Source organism: Grus americana, chromosome 2, assembly GCF_028858705.1.
Source record: "Grus americana isolate bGruAme1 chromosome 2, bGruAme1.mat, whole genome shotgun sequence".
NCBI classification, from domain to species: domain Eukaryota; kingdom Metazoa; phylum Chordata; class Aves; order Gruiformes; family Gruidae; genus Grus; species Grus americana.
This window is the reverse complement of record NC_072853.1, coordinates 86,641,626-86,655,384: the sequence shown is the minus strand read 5'-3', so window position 1 is coordinate 86,655,384 and position 13,759 is coordinate 86,641,626. Positions and strand designations below refer to the sequence as shown.

The 13,759-nt window shown below is 36.1% G+C and overlaps 1 protein-coding gene across 5 annotated transcripts in view; it reads left to right on the top strand.

Moving 5' to 3' along the window:
• The first annotated feature begins 1,273 nt into the window (after positions 1 to 1,273).
• The window catches only part of CDH10 (cadherin 10), a 118,875-nt gene continuing 106,389 nt past the window's right edge, over positions 1,274 to 13,759 (top strand). Inside the window, exons 1-2 of one of the 5 annotated variants that reach the window (XM_054815390.1) lie at positions 4,761 to 4,986; positions 6,012 to 6,056. The gene's annotated coding sequence lies outside the window, so the exon portion shown is untranslated. Of the gene's footprint in view, positions 1,380 to 4,526; positions 4,987 to 6,011; positions 6,057 to 13,759 lie in introns of those variants that run through there. The other 4 variants (XM_054815392.1, XM_054815391.1, XM_054815393.1 and 1 more) reach the window with 4 other exon arrangements.

Sequence of the window (13,759 nt, the reverse complement as noted above, 5' to 3'; positions counted from 1 at the left end):
CTGTACCCAATATTGATCCCTGTGATACATCACTAGCTAGTGGCCTCCAAATAGACTTCATACCTAGGTACCTAGTACATTCATGGTCACTTAATGAATAAATAATAAAAATTTCAAATCCTGATGTGCGTGCAGTCATTGTGAAAGAACACTGCTAAGATTTCAGATTCAAGCTTGCACATCATTACAATGCTGAATGTTTTCCTAACATTAGCTTACCATCTCAGTAAGTGTCTGATGTGGGGCCATGATATTTACCCTTTTCCAAAAAACAGAATTTGAGGCAGAGAGAGAAACCATGGTCAGAAGTACAAGCTGACTTAGTGACAAGACACAAAGCACCAGACTTCAGTTTTACAATTTTTTCTCTTACTGTAGCACAGTGTGTGCTGAAACTGTGTGTGTTCAGTGCCTCTTTATATATCAGACCCAGCTCTTCAGTCAGAAACTTAGAAATAATAGGACATAACACGAAAATACCCATGAATGAAATCTGGTTCAAGTGACATGCTCAGCATCGTAGAGGCATAGGTGGCACAGGATTAGATATGGTCTAGTTCAAAGGAGAATGTTTTCATTGTGAAAACGTCTATGTTCCCCTCCATTCACCTTCATTCACTACAAATTTTCTGGCTTCTACACCATAAAACCCAATTTTTTTTAGACAACCAGTGCCATGCTGTGACTTACCCATAGACCAGTCCATTTTGTGCAATGAGGAAGGGTACTTTTGGGACTATATGGAGGGAGATGGAAATCAGTTAGGAGATGTGTATAATAAAGTGGCTTCTTTTCATATATGCAATGTAATTTTTATTTTTGTTATTTTTTTGTTTCCATTATACATAGATAAACAATTCTGGCCTTTGTTAATTTTGGAGTACCCGAGTTTTATTGTTAGGTTTCTGTGTACAATTTTACAGAGCTTAAAAATATATCAAACATGGAATAAAAACAATGAGAAACAGGTTCATCAGGTTCCATACAGATCATTGCTAGGTTTGGAGTCTTTAAAAACATCATTGATCACTACTTCATGAGCTCATGAAGCACCTCATGTGCTTTCTTACTCTATGTGGGCCAACACTGTGGAGAGATTTCCAGTAGGTTTGACAGACATTTGCTGATAGTGATACTTAGGAAAATGGGGTCTAATTCCAGATTTTTTCTTTCTCATCTTTCTTACACCTCATCATCTTCCTACAAATGCAACTGTTGGCTTCTGGGATCTCTGCCAAGTTTGTAACCAGAAATGAAAAGCAAGGAAAGCATCTCCGCTGTAGTCTGAGTAGGTAGCATACTAGACCTATCGTTTCAGAGGATAAAACTGCCTATTGAAGACAGAGATGGCAAAAAGCAACCCCACAGCCCCCGGTAAGGTCTGTATCTCTCTTGCTGACTTTTTGCCTTGTGTGCTTCCTTTTTTAATAGTTTTTTTCTTTTCCTTTTTTTTTTTTTCCCCCACCCCAGGTTTCCTTGTCAGTCTCCATGAATTTATGTCTTTACACCTATTCTGTCACTGTTTCTTCCTTCTTGCTTCTTTATCAGAAATATGTCTTTGTTTTTCTCTACTGGCCAAGAAGAATACGTCCTCCAGCCTCCACTCCTTCTGCTCCTGCTACTCTTCCTTTATTTTAATGCTCCTTGACCTAATCTGTCCTGATTGGTAAGCTGCTTTGACTCAAAGGCCAGCTGTACCCTGTGGAGTTTCACATTCTGCCTTCAAAGCATGAAGGTTGTTTTACTCCTGTGAGAAAATTCCAGCTGTATAATTTTTCCTCGTTCTCTAAAATCTCGGTATCATTTTGGCTGAAATGTTTTTAAATGATTTCTGCCTGAGGCAGACCATCAGTGTAGAAAATTTAATTCTAAATAATTTGTTTGGTAAATTTATAAGCAACTGTAAAAGGACTCTTCTAATGGGAAGTATTAGGCAGTGTTAAAAATAGGTTGTGATGCCACCTTGTTTTAAAGTTACTGTCATGTATATGAATAAGTATATGGTTGAGTAACTGTTTCGCCTTAGATATCCATATGCTATCACCATAAATAAATACTGGCTTTTAAATAGTTGACCATACTAACAGAAACAGGAGTTCCTGACAAAATATGGCTTTTCTAGAGTTAAATCTTAACTCTCAAAGTTAGTCCAATTTAAGAGTGCAAGTGTGACTTGCAGTAACTATGCCTGAATAAATTAATATCTCTCTAGGATAAGATTGGTTAGTTCTAGCTGAATAAAACCCTAGGAGAAATATACCAAAATACTCTGCAGAAAAGGGTGTAAGCACACCTTCAATGACTGAAATTCTTGTTCCTGAATAATTCCACTGGATCATTTATTTTCTTTGACTTCAGAATTTGGTGTAGCTCTGTGCACATGTGTATCTGTGTGCGCATGCGTAGAATAAACTTTTGTATATGTACACAAAGTGTCATTTATTTCCCACTTCATGGTTGCAACTTAAATAACAGAAGGCAAAATATTAAAAGGAACTGAAGCTTTTAACTTCATTTTCAACACTCAATATTTTGTTCGTCATCCAAAAAGGACTCCAGCTTTAAAGAGCTACTTCCCAGCCATGTATATACATTTCCACATATTTGTGTCACCTTTCATTATAATTTAATATGTCTGTATTACCAAATTGAAAGTGCAGCTTTTATTCTAAGACAATCTTTAGCTTTCTACTATAGGGTCCAAGCCTAGATCTAATATTTTAGGAAGCAGAAGCACAGTTGTACAGCCAGAAAAGAAAGTTGCATGAAGTTAACCTTCAGATCAATGAGAGAGGATTTTCTCAAAATAAGAGAATCTTACGCTTCCAGTTTTGAACAAATAAATGGGTAAACTTGGAAGACAGTGCAGATGTCTCAATATTGTCAGTTCCACATGAATCACTAGGAACTGTGAATGTATCTTTACATAGTGTAACATCAAATGGTGTCAGAGATTAGGAAGCTTGAGTTTGATTCTGCAGTCTCCTGTGAAAGAACTGAGAATGAAGGCCTTCAGAAACCAGGAACAGATGGACATATGGCAATTCTAATTTTTATATTGATACAACAATGGGAAAGGGAGAAGGAAAGCAATGGAATTTATTTTACAGATGTGTTATGCATTGCACTGTGTATTTATGTGCCCAAGTACAGTCAATGCCAATGAACTTAATTGCTTGAAAGATTAAAAATCTATCACGGTAGATAAATTTTTCAAAACCAAATCATTTCATATATGGTAGTAAAAAGCGATTCTCCCCACCCCATCCCCTGGCATTTTGCTGCTTTGCTTCTTTCTGTCTCCAGATGATGTGCTCAAATGCTGGTATAGCGTGTTGCTTGAATGCTGACTTGCTCATCTGCCAAAAGGTTGTGCTAAGGTGGTGGCCCATTTCTTCCTACGGATGGTTACAGATCTGGGGAAATGGCTGCAGTGGTTACATTGGGGAGTGATACTAAGCGTGATAAGGATCTTGCCTTTCTTTTTTATTGTCTTTTCAACTGATAGTTAGCAGCCGAAAACAAGCAAAATAGTCACCGCCGAGCAGCCTAACAACAGCCAGTGATCTATCTACTGCCGTATTAGATTTTTTAATAGTGAAATAGTTACTTGCTTCCTCACTCTCAAATACAACATTTTTCAGCTCCTGTTTTAAGAGAATCTGGCTTTTTTTTTTTTTTTTTACGAAGACATTTTTACAACCAGAGAAAGTCCATTATGACACTTTTTAGATAGAGCAATACTGACATCCATTGGTTTAATCTTATGTGACTATTTGTTAAATCTCTCCTAACTAATGTACACATAACCCGCTACAGTATCACAATGAAAGGATTGGACTTGATATGATCCAAGGAGGATTGTGCTAAGTCCAATTTGCTGTATTAGAAACATGAAACCAACACAGATTACCGTGATGAAAAGGAACACATTGCATAATGTGAAGTCCAAATACAGTGACTGAAATAAAATAAAAACAGGCACTGCAAGTATCAACTGGGGAAAAATATTAATGGGAGATTACTAGTGATGCTGACATTTTTTGTTGATAACAGTGGAAATATGAAAATACCTAATATTACATGAACCTGTCTTGTTTTATATTAATCACAAAACTGGTGAAGCACAAGGAAAAATGTTTCTAATCTAATAGCATAAGCAGTTCAATGAAGAAAATAACTACTCTCTGTGGCTTCATCTGAGCCCTCTGAGGTTGTAATTTAAGTTGGCACCATGCTATTTTTTTTTTTTAAATATATATATATACATTTTATAAACATTGCTGTAAGATCACTGGTGAGAAAGGAAAGTGGTTATATTTCATCAAGAGAAAAAAACACTACAAAAAGTGGTGGTGTTTTCAGTATTTATTATCACGACAAGCTAAGCAGATGAGGCTGATTACCTTAGACTTCAAAAACAGAGAACCATTCTGTCAGCGAAGGGAGGGCGACAGGCTTTAACAAAAAAGCTCTCCGTTTGCTGTACCCTCCCACCGCATTCACTTGCAAATCAGTGTGTGCTTGGAAAAGCCTGCGCTTCCCCGCTCTCCAGCCTTCCCAGGGTAAGTGCTGCGGCTCCAGCGGCAGCGCCTCTCGCTCCCGCTCTCGTCTTCCCAGGGAGAGCGAGTGTGTGCGTGTCTGTGCATGAAGGGGAGGTGTGTGTGCGTGTGCGTGTGTGTGTGTGCTGCTGGTGGTGGTGTTTCTTCTTTTTTTTTTTTTTTTTTTTTTTTTTTTTTTTTTTTTTTTTTTTTTTTAATCAGGAGCTCTGAATGAAAGCCAGTCAGAGGGAGAGCTCCCCCTTAGCTTTGGTTCCCGGCTGTCCAGAGTTAAGTGATGCTGGGAGAAAAAGCCTGAGTTAGATCCAAGTAGGATCAGTCTTAGAAAATAACAGGAAAAAAATAAACAAAAAAGGACTCTAATAGCTCGCTTTTCAGTTTTGTTGGGGTGGACACTACTTCTACTTTGTCAGAAGCAAAATAAAAGGTAGGAGCCTTTCTTATTGTTATTTCCTTAAGCTCTTTGTAGTTGTTATTATTTTAATTATTATTATAACATGAACACTATGGTGCTTAATGCAATGCATAGAATTGTTCTACTATATCCAACTTTTTGCATTTTATAAATATGCTTTAGGAGTAATGAGGCAAGGGATAGGAAATAACTGCTGTGTATTCTCTCCTCAAAGTAAACTGATATAATATTTATTCAAGATTGAAAAACTAAGCATTTTATAGTTTGGGTTTGTTTTTTTTTTTTCCTAGTAAGCAGGCTATCTTTTTGAGCAGCAGTTTCCATCTGTATTCAGTTCTTGCACATTCGGGGGGGGGGGGAACAATACAACTTGAATTGAAAAAAAGCACAATGTTTCATAGTGTAACTGTTATGAAGGTAGCATGAAACATACACATATGTGCCCTCACTTTCTGTATACCAGTGCAAATCTGTTACAGCTTTCACTGCTATTCATTCTACCCTGAAATGAATTTCAGAATAATTATACACACTCAGAGCAAATGCTTCTTAGGAAGGAAACCCCTATGGAGAGGCATAGCAGGGTGGCAATATTTCAAATATCTGTACAGAGCTATAGACATACAAATGGGGAAAATATTGCCAGGTTTGACATTTTGGTAAAGGGGAGGGGGGAGAAAGGAAAAGGTGGAGGGAAGAAAAATATAGTCTGCACCTGTGTGAGCATTTACTGTCACTGCTGCAATAAAATCCATATTTGATGTGGTGTTAAATTAATGCAGCACAATGCAAGTCTAAATCCATGTTCCCAACTACTATTGATGGCTTTGTCAGCTGCATTAGAATTTTGCAATAGCCTAATACTGTACATGATACTAGTTGCAGCCCTAAAAATCTAACAGTCCTTCAGCTTAAAAGAATGCATCTGCACGTGCAATCAGTGACAAATAGCAACCAGCATTTTAAAACTGACCTATCATCTCTGTTGCTTCCACACAAATGGAGCTGTTGCCTATAATCTTCATCTTTCATTTCAGTAAAAGCTTCTGTATTACCCCAACTGCACACCCGTTGCTTTTAAGGTTTTTTTTTTTAATTATACAACTTGTTGTGTATGCATATATGAGTGTGTGAGTGTGTGCACAGTGTGAGGAAGCTGGTTTGTAAAAAAAAAAAGTGTCTTTTTTTTTTTTAAGCTGGTAGGCTTTGAATTTACATGGTGATATTACTGGAGGGGGAAAGCAGGGAGTGGGAGACTGCAACATACTTCTGAATCTCTAAATCTTTTTAAAATATGTCATTTAGGAAGAATATTATGAGGCTAGTACAAGCATTTATTGAGATTTTCCAGTTACTCAAACTTTTATATTAATTGGTTACTTTTTGAATGTAATCGTAGTCTGTGCTATTTTAGAGGAGGAGATGAAAGAATGAACTTAGGGAACTGGAAAAGGCAAGTAGAAGAGATAAGCTATCTTTCTCAAGAGTTGAAACCCAGCTTTTTAGAGTCAATATGGGCTTACATCAACTGCCTGAGGGATTCTTCTCATGTTTTTGTGAACTTTGTTAAATAAAAGTATGAATGAAGAGGTCATTTCTGTAGCAGTTTCTGTTAATTTTAGTTTAGCTTTATGCCCATGATTTCTTTGTGTGGTGTCAAGATGATTTTGTACACTTAAATAGGAACTTTGTAACGTTTGAGGAGTGTTGATTATAAAACAGATATTTAAACTTGAAGCTGATGATGATGATTTGATTTTTTTTTTTTTTTGTTACTTTGGGTAGCATTGGAGAATGTTCTTGGTTGGTTGCTTTGCCAAAAGTTTATATTTATAATGCTTTGTAACAGTTCATGAAAAAGAAAATAGCAAAATTTATCTTGAAGGGACTGTACGCAGGAATTTATATATTCTTAAATGGTCTTGTTGGCTTTGCATTAGAGCAAATGAGTGTAGATATGCTAAAACTTCATACTTGCATGTTCTCAATAGACAAAGGATCTGTGAAGAAACTGATGAAACACTGAAATGTGCTCACAGTAAACACTGTGGTTACTGTTCTTTTCTGTGTCTAGCTGCAGTTGAAAAATGCATAAAAATAATGTTATATGTCAAAGCAAATGAGCTCATCATTAATTAAATGTAGAGAGATATTCATAAGATACACATCTATACATGCACACCAGCATACAAATTTCAGCTAAGTAATATTTTTTTCTCTGTTAAATGATTGAATGTAAAAGGCAGAAATGGTTCATTTGAAAATATTATCTACCTCTGATTCTAAGAAAGTAATTTCCTGATCTCAATACGATTTCCCAAGGAAACAAGTGACTGAAACAGAGTCTGTCTCATCTGGATAATTCTGTGCAGGTGACTTAGTTTCTATGTCTGTTAACCATATTTATAGCCAGGTTGCAGGTGATAACACACTGCCCTCGAATTAGTATAATTTTATACCTTATCACACCACTAGGTTGCAGCACTAGTGCAGGGGGTCAAATTAAGATTGAAATATTGTTGAATGGTAACAATGGAGTGAAGTTTCTGGCTGTTATCATAATATTATTTTTAATTCATTCATTATTATCACTCAAAACCAAGTTTGTAAACACCAACGCGTCTTAATTGGACTTCACAATATGTCCTTGTTCATAGATTTGAAAAAATCTGCTGTACACTCAATTCTTTGATATTACATGATAGACAGTAATGGAAGGAAAACACTGATTATTTTGGCAAGTAAATAAGCAGAATGTAAGGGTTTAAGAAACATTTTGTGAGTGTCTTCAGTGAATCACATACAATACTAATACAGAATATATATTTATTTGCTATGGGCTTTTTAATAACATAGTAATTGATGTATCATTTATTATAAAGGAGGAAAATTGAAATTCAGAAATAAAACTTCTTTTCTTATGAGCAGTTTAAGTATGCCAAAGTAAAGCGTTATGAAGGGTGACTTCACTGCACAGAAGGATGCTGTACCATAGCACATTTTCAATTGCTTTGATTAGTATGCAGCTATCAATGAAAGCTCATGCAAACTAAAGGTACCAACCTTGCTATGATACAAGACACATACTGCACATCTTGCACCCTCAAATCTACTAATGTGAGCACTTGTTTTGGAAAAAAACCACCCCATACTTCCCCTATTGTCCAACGTCTGGAAAAACCTTGAAAGTAGGAAACAGTGGAATTCTGAATTCTGTCTTGAACTAAATGTTTGCCAAATCTCTCATCAGGCCAAGAGGAACTCCTATGTTGAGTGTTGCTTGCTTTTCCCCTCCTGGATTTACAGCTCTTCAGATTTGAGTCTTTGGCATGGTGACTTCTGTAACTTGCCTGTTTCTGTGGGTTAGCAGGTCTACAGTAGAGCAATAGAAAATAATCCTCGTCTCTGGGGAGCTGAGCGTGTTACAGTTATCAGGCTGTATTACTACACACAGGGAAAAAAAAATCAACTAGACCTGAGCACTGTTTTTTTTTCTTTGTTCTGTTTTCATCTGGTGGGAAGCCAGAACACCACCCAACCAAAGAGCTATTGAGCTTATACGTTCTGTTTACTGGTTTATCAATCTAATTTTTAGTATGTGGAGGATCTGCCAAAAACCTGCCAGTTTAAGCTTTATATGCGTTTCTTTGTACGTGCAGTCTTCCTGATTATTAAACATCAGAGCCAGTTACCTCAAGTGTGTGTGTGTGTGTACAGTAGAGGCAAACCAGGGAAAACCTTTGTCTTGTACAGGGATTGCATGCTAGCAAGTAGAACACTGTACGTTTTCTTTCTTAATTTATATCAGCTTTTTATTACTTGACTTTTTCTGTAAGCCCCCACTGCCGTTTCTTGCCTCTACTAACTTACATGAAATAGATAATGTTTATCAGTTTTTTTGATAAAGAAGCGTGTCCAGCAGGAGGCATTAAGCTCTAGCAGTATCTCAGAGGTACTCCCCAGCTTGTACTGTCGCAAGGCATCTGAGCTGGGATATAAACTCAAGTTTGCTAGTTGGAAGCGTGTAGTACTATGTCTGTACCAACAGGCCGCATCAAGGGAATACAAAGACTTAGGAAGTTAACTGCATATAATGAAAAGCAACATGGCAGGTGTCCTTTTTAATGCTGTTCCCACATGCACGTCATTCTTTGCACAATAGTCTGGTTTTTTAATTTGTAACTTTATTATGGCATTTCTTAATAGGATTCAAAGTTCCCTTTGAGTTACGATTTCAGACAGTAGGAAATCACGTAAAGAAGAGAGCATGTGTATGTGTGTTTATATAAAGGTAATGATTCAAAAAATGAATTGAAAATAGATGTTTCCAGAATTCTGTTGCTCAAAAGCTAGAACCGTGGTGTTCTGCGTTTTACAGAAATAATAATAAAAAACTCTCAAAAATATTTTGTCATGAAAACCTGTATATTATGTGATATGTATGTTTTATGATTCTGCCATTAATATTCTTTTACTTGCCACATTAGAGATTGGATTTATTGTATTATCCTATTTCAGTGCTTTGCATTACAACCTAAAGAACATGACATACCATCGCTTAGTCCGATCAGATCATGATCCTTAGAAATGAATGCAATCCTCATGAACTCTTTGATGCTATAATATCCAGATTTTTAAGACATAAAGAATAGGTACCAATGTAACTTATGGCACCGTGAGCAAGGCTCAAAATGCAATGTCCAACAGGACTGGTAATTTTTTTCCCCCAAAATTAGCATAAAATTAAAATATGTATAACTGAACTGTTATCATGTGTTTGTGTATACCATACTTCAGTAGTTCACATGATATTTATATGTGTTTAATGAATGAAAAGATTATCTTGTTAATTGTTATGCTATCCTAGTAGCAAGCACAAATAAAACAGACATGCCTGTGTCTAGGAAACCTAGATGCTGTGCATTCCGTCATTGGCTCCTCTAAGTATCACAAGTGTACAGCTGGTTTTTACTTCCAGTAGAATCTGGAGAGTTTTGTATGTAGATTTTCTTGAATATGTTTCATATCTTGCACATGAGACAAAATACATGGACAAAATTTTTGAGATTTTAAATGAGGGTGAGAAAAGAGATAGGAACCTAAAGTGTTTGTAATTATTTAGAGGTAATATTCAGGACAGATGGTCAAGTTTATCCTGCTTCTAAGATTTTAAAGAAAGAATATCCCTTAAACTTTAAATTCCTTTCTCTTGCAAATAGTCACCTGCTGTTTTCCTGATGCCTTTTCTATGGTGAGTGGAACTGGGATCATAAATGCATCTAATGTCCAAGAAGCAAGACTCATTCAATATCAGTAATACAGTGCTAGCATCCTTGCCTCTGTCCCCTGTTCTGGGGTGGTGGAATCTCCAGTGCCAAGGCTTCTGTAACCCTGCAAAGGTCTTTGTACTGGTACTGCTACCACAGATGAAGTCTTCTGGAAAGGGATCTGAACACCTTTTTTGAAAATAGTTGAGGACAGATGGGGACAAAGAGACCCCTTCCTCTCTCATGACATTGAGATTTTCCTGACGCTGTCTGCGTAGTTTAACAGGAATAATATAATAATTTTTTTTCTTGATATGGTTATCATTCTCATAATGTTCTTCTAACAATGCTGTCCCTTGCTAGACCTTAAAATGCTTTCAGGTATGGCCTTGACAGGCATATGGGCTTCCATTATGAATTGGGACTGTAGTGTGTTTTATCTACAAGTTCCTGTTTTTTCAAGGGAAGGACTGTCATCTTTTGTCCATGTATCTTTACATGCCTTTGACAGAGAGAAAAAGGGGAGAAACATATACCTAACCTTCTTCTAGGCTTCAGTGAAAACTGTGGATAATATTACTATACTTAATTTGAAATTAAAAAATGGCTTCTTGCAATCCACAAGTTCTTTTCTCTTATTTTTTTAGATACATGCACTTATGTTTTCAAGTTTCATTATTAGAGAAATATCTGAGCCTAAACATATGAGAAAAGGTGTGAATCTAGAAGTTTCTATTTGGGTCCCTCTCTGTTTTATGTACATGAGAATATTCCTTGAAGACCTATAGATCCATTTTATCTGTGTGTCATCAGCAAATTAGTTAAAAGTAGACTTAAATGTCACTGATTTCTCTACATCATGAAGATTCGAAGTAATACATTCACTAGAGGTGGACATGTGCTAAATAGGTGAATAAGATTTAATTCTTAAAATAATGTGGGGTGTTTGGCTTTTTATTGTTGAGGCTACTCAGAAGATGACCTGGATCTTCAGTAGAAGACTGTCAGTTGTTACAGATAATTGCAAAACAAACCCCAAGACAGACAGAAAGAATACAAAGGAGAAAAAAAAAAAAAAAAAGCACAATATGTTTAAAACAAAATATCCCAAAATGTGATGAATTGAAGCAGGAGAAAGAAAATATTTCAGGTCTTATTTTCTTACCACCTGTAAGAATAAATTGTAATAATAAATTCTGCAAATAACCTTTCATGAAAACTTTACATCATGCTATAGATCATATTTTCATTATCAGTAAAGATGCCTTCTAATTTTTTTTTATTTCATTTAGTAGGGGGAGGACTTTTATATGCTAGTACTGTTGTATATTTTTTTTTCTTTCCTTATAATGTTGATCCTTCAAAGTAAGCTAAGTAGAGCTACTAGCCTGCCCTCACTATTTTCTGCTAAAAAATCTAAACAAAACCAGTTAATTGAGCTAACTAACCCTTGGGTCATCCAGTACTGAATTACAGTTAAATACATAGTTTAAAACAAAAACCCATCAGAATCTACAAAATCACTGCCATAGAATAAGGGGAGTTTCTGCAGAGATCAACAGCATTCAGCCATTTAACTAGTGGTCTTTAACCAAAATAGTCTTGTATTAAATGGTAACGGTGTAGACCTCAATTTATGAATGAGTTACTGGGCTATAACCAGTCATTTTGCAGCTATACGAAAAAGTTTGCTCATTTCTAAGATCAGGGAAGTAAGACATTTCATTATGACATATAAAGATAGTTTAAGATCTGCTTAAGCATATTACGTCCAAGTTCCCTAAGTATGCCACTGCTTCCCACTTCCCAAGGCCACGTTTTAAACGGTATTTTTCTCTCCTACTTCTATTTCCCTTTGGGATAGTTTCCACAGGCTTTTGGCAGAAATCTGTAGTGTCTGTAAAAGAGCAGGACTTAGAACACTATCGTGAGTACCATTTTAGGGAAGTGTGATTTTTTTTTTTTTTAATTATTATTATTATTTTCCCCTCTGCCAGATGAAGTTTTTTTCTGGCATTAATATGCCAAGATGTGCTTTTTCCCTGGAGTAAAAGTATGGGTGCTCATGGTCAAGATATCACTGAAGCTGACAGCTTGATTAAAATGAGTGAACTGAGCCCCAGGCATATTAGGTACATTTGGTTCTCTCCATGACTTAATACTTGGGGCATTTTATTGACAGTTTGTGATTAAACTTAAAAGCTTACGTGTTATGTGTTACTAGATCTACTTTTTTTCTGGTACTTACTTCTGAATGGGAGATGTACAGATACAGATAGATGGAATTTCCTGTGTAGTGCTATTTTTTTACAAAATATATACTTTTTTCCTTGCTTATACAATTTCTTCAAATTTCTCTAAGTGGTTTCAAATGAAGTAGTACCCTGATTTGACTAATTAATTAGAGAAAATCTTTTTTAAGGTGGATGTGTATTACTTTTATATTATTTAGACAGTCTTTAAACATTCTGATGATCAGAAGGAACTGATCTCTCTCCTAAAATTTGTGTGTGTGGAATATACAAACAGAATGGAAAAGAAAGACAAAATCATACATTTCTTCTTATTCCTGCCCTTGACTAGAAAGACACCTGAACCCACTCTGAAAAACATGTGCTATTTCTAAATGTATCCTAATTGTGGCTTGGTTTCCTCTAGCTTTTTATTTGAGGTCAGAATAATGAGAATTAGAAAAGAATGATGAACTAAGACAGTGTGTTATAGGAATAATCCCATTAAAGTTTTGATAAGCATAAATCTTTAAGAGAATTTAAGAATCGATAATGTGAATAACAAAGGTCACCAGGCTTGAGCTATTCTAAATTGGATACCTAAAAGCTCGTAACAAAGGAGAAGAAATTAATTAATTAAGTTCTGAAATGCAGAATTTTTAAAAAAAGTAACAGTATAATTACAATTTGTTACATTTAGGGGTTTAAACTATACTTCTTATGCTAGTGTTTTAGAGCAGAACTTATAAATAGCCATCTCATCACAAATGAGTTTTTTAGGTTTTCTTCTCTCACACTCACTTAGCTGGAGTTAAACACAAATGGAAAAACTCAAAGTAGTTTAGCCTTCTAACTTACAGGACCAAAAAAACCTTGTTAATACAGCAGAGACTTCTTGCTAAATTTGGGGTTATGTACGTTCAAGAGAGGAAATACCCACCTTTTCCTTCTTCCATGGTTGCAGCCAATAAGATCCAACCAGTAAGTGCTTATGCACGCAGGTTTGGAGGTGTTTTGCCGCTCGGACAGCCCGTGCAAGTCAAGTGTAATGGGATTAGGGCAGCCTGGGTGGATCAGTCCCACAGCTGCCAGTTAACTGGTTCCAGCTCAGTCTCTGGAAAAGCACACAGACAGTCTTGTCGTACAGGTATACGTGACTATGGGGTCATTTTAGTGATGTGACTGGCTCCTTGTTACTCTGGGTGTGCTGGTTGGAGTCCATTTCTAGCTCTAGCACGTTAAAATCCTTCTTTTCACTCGAAAAGGGCACTGCAGTAAAATCATGAC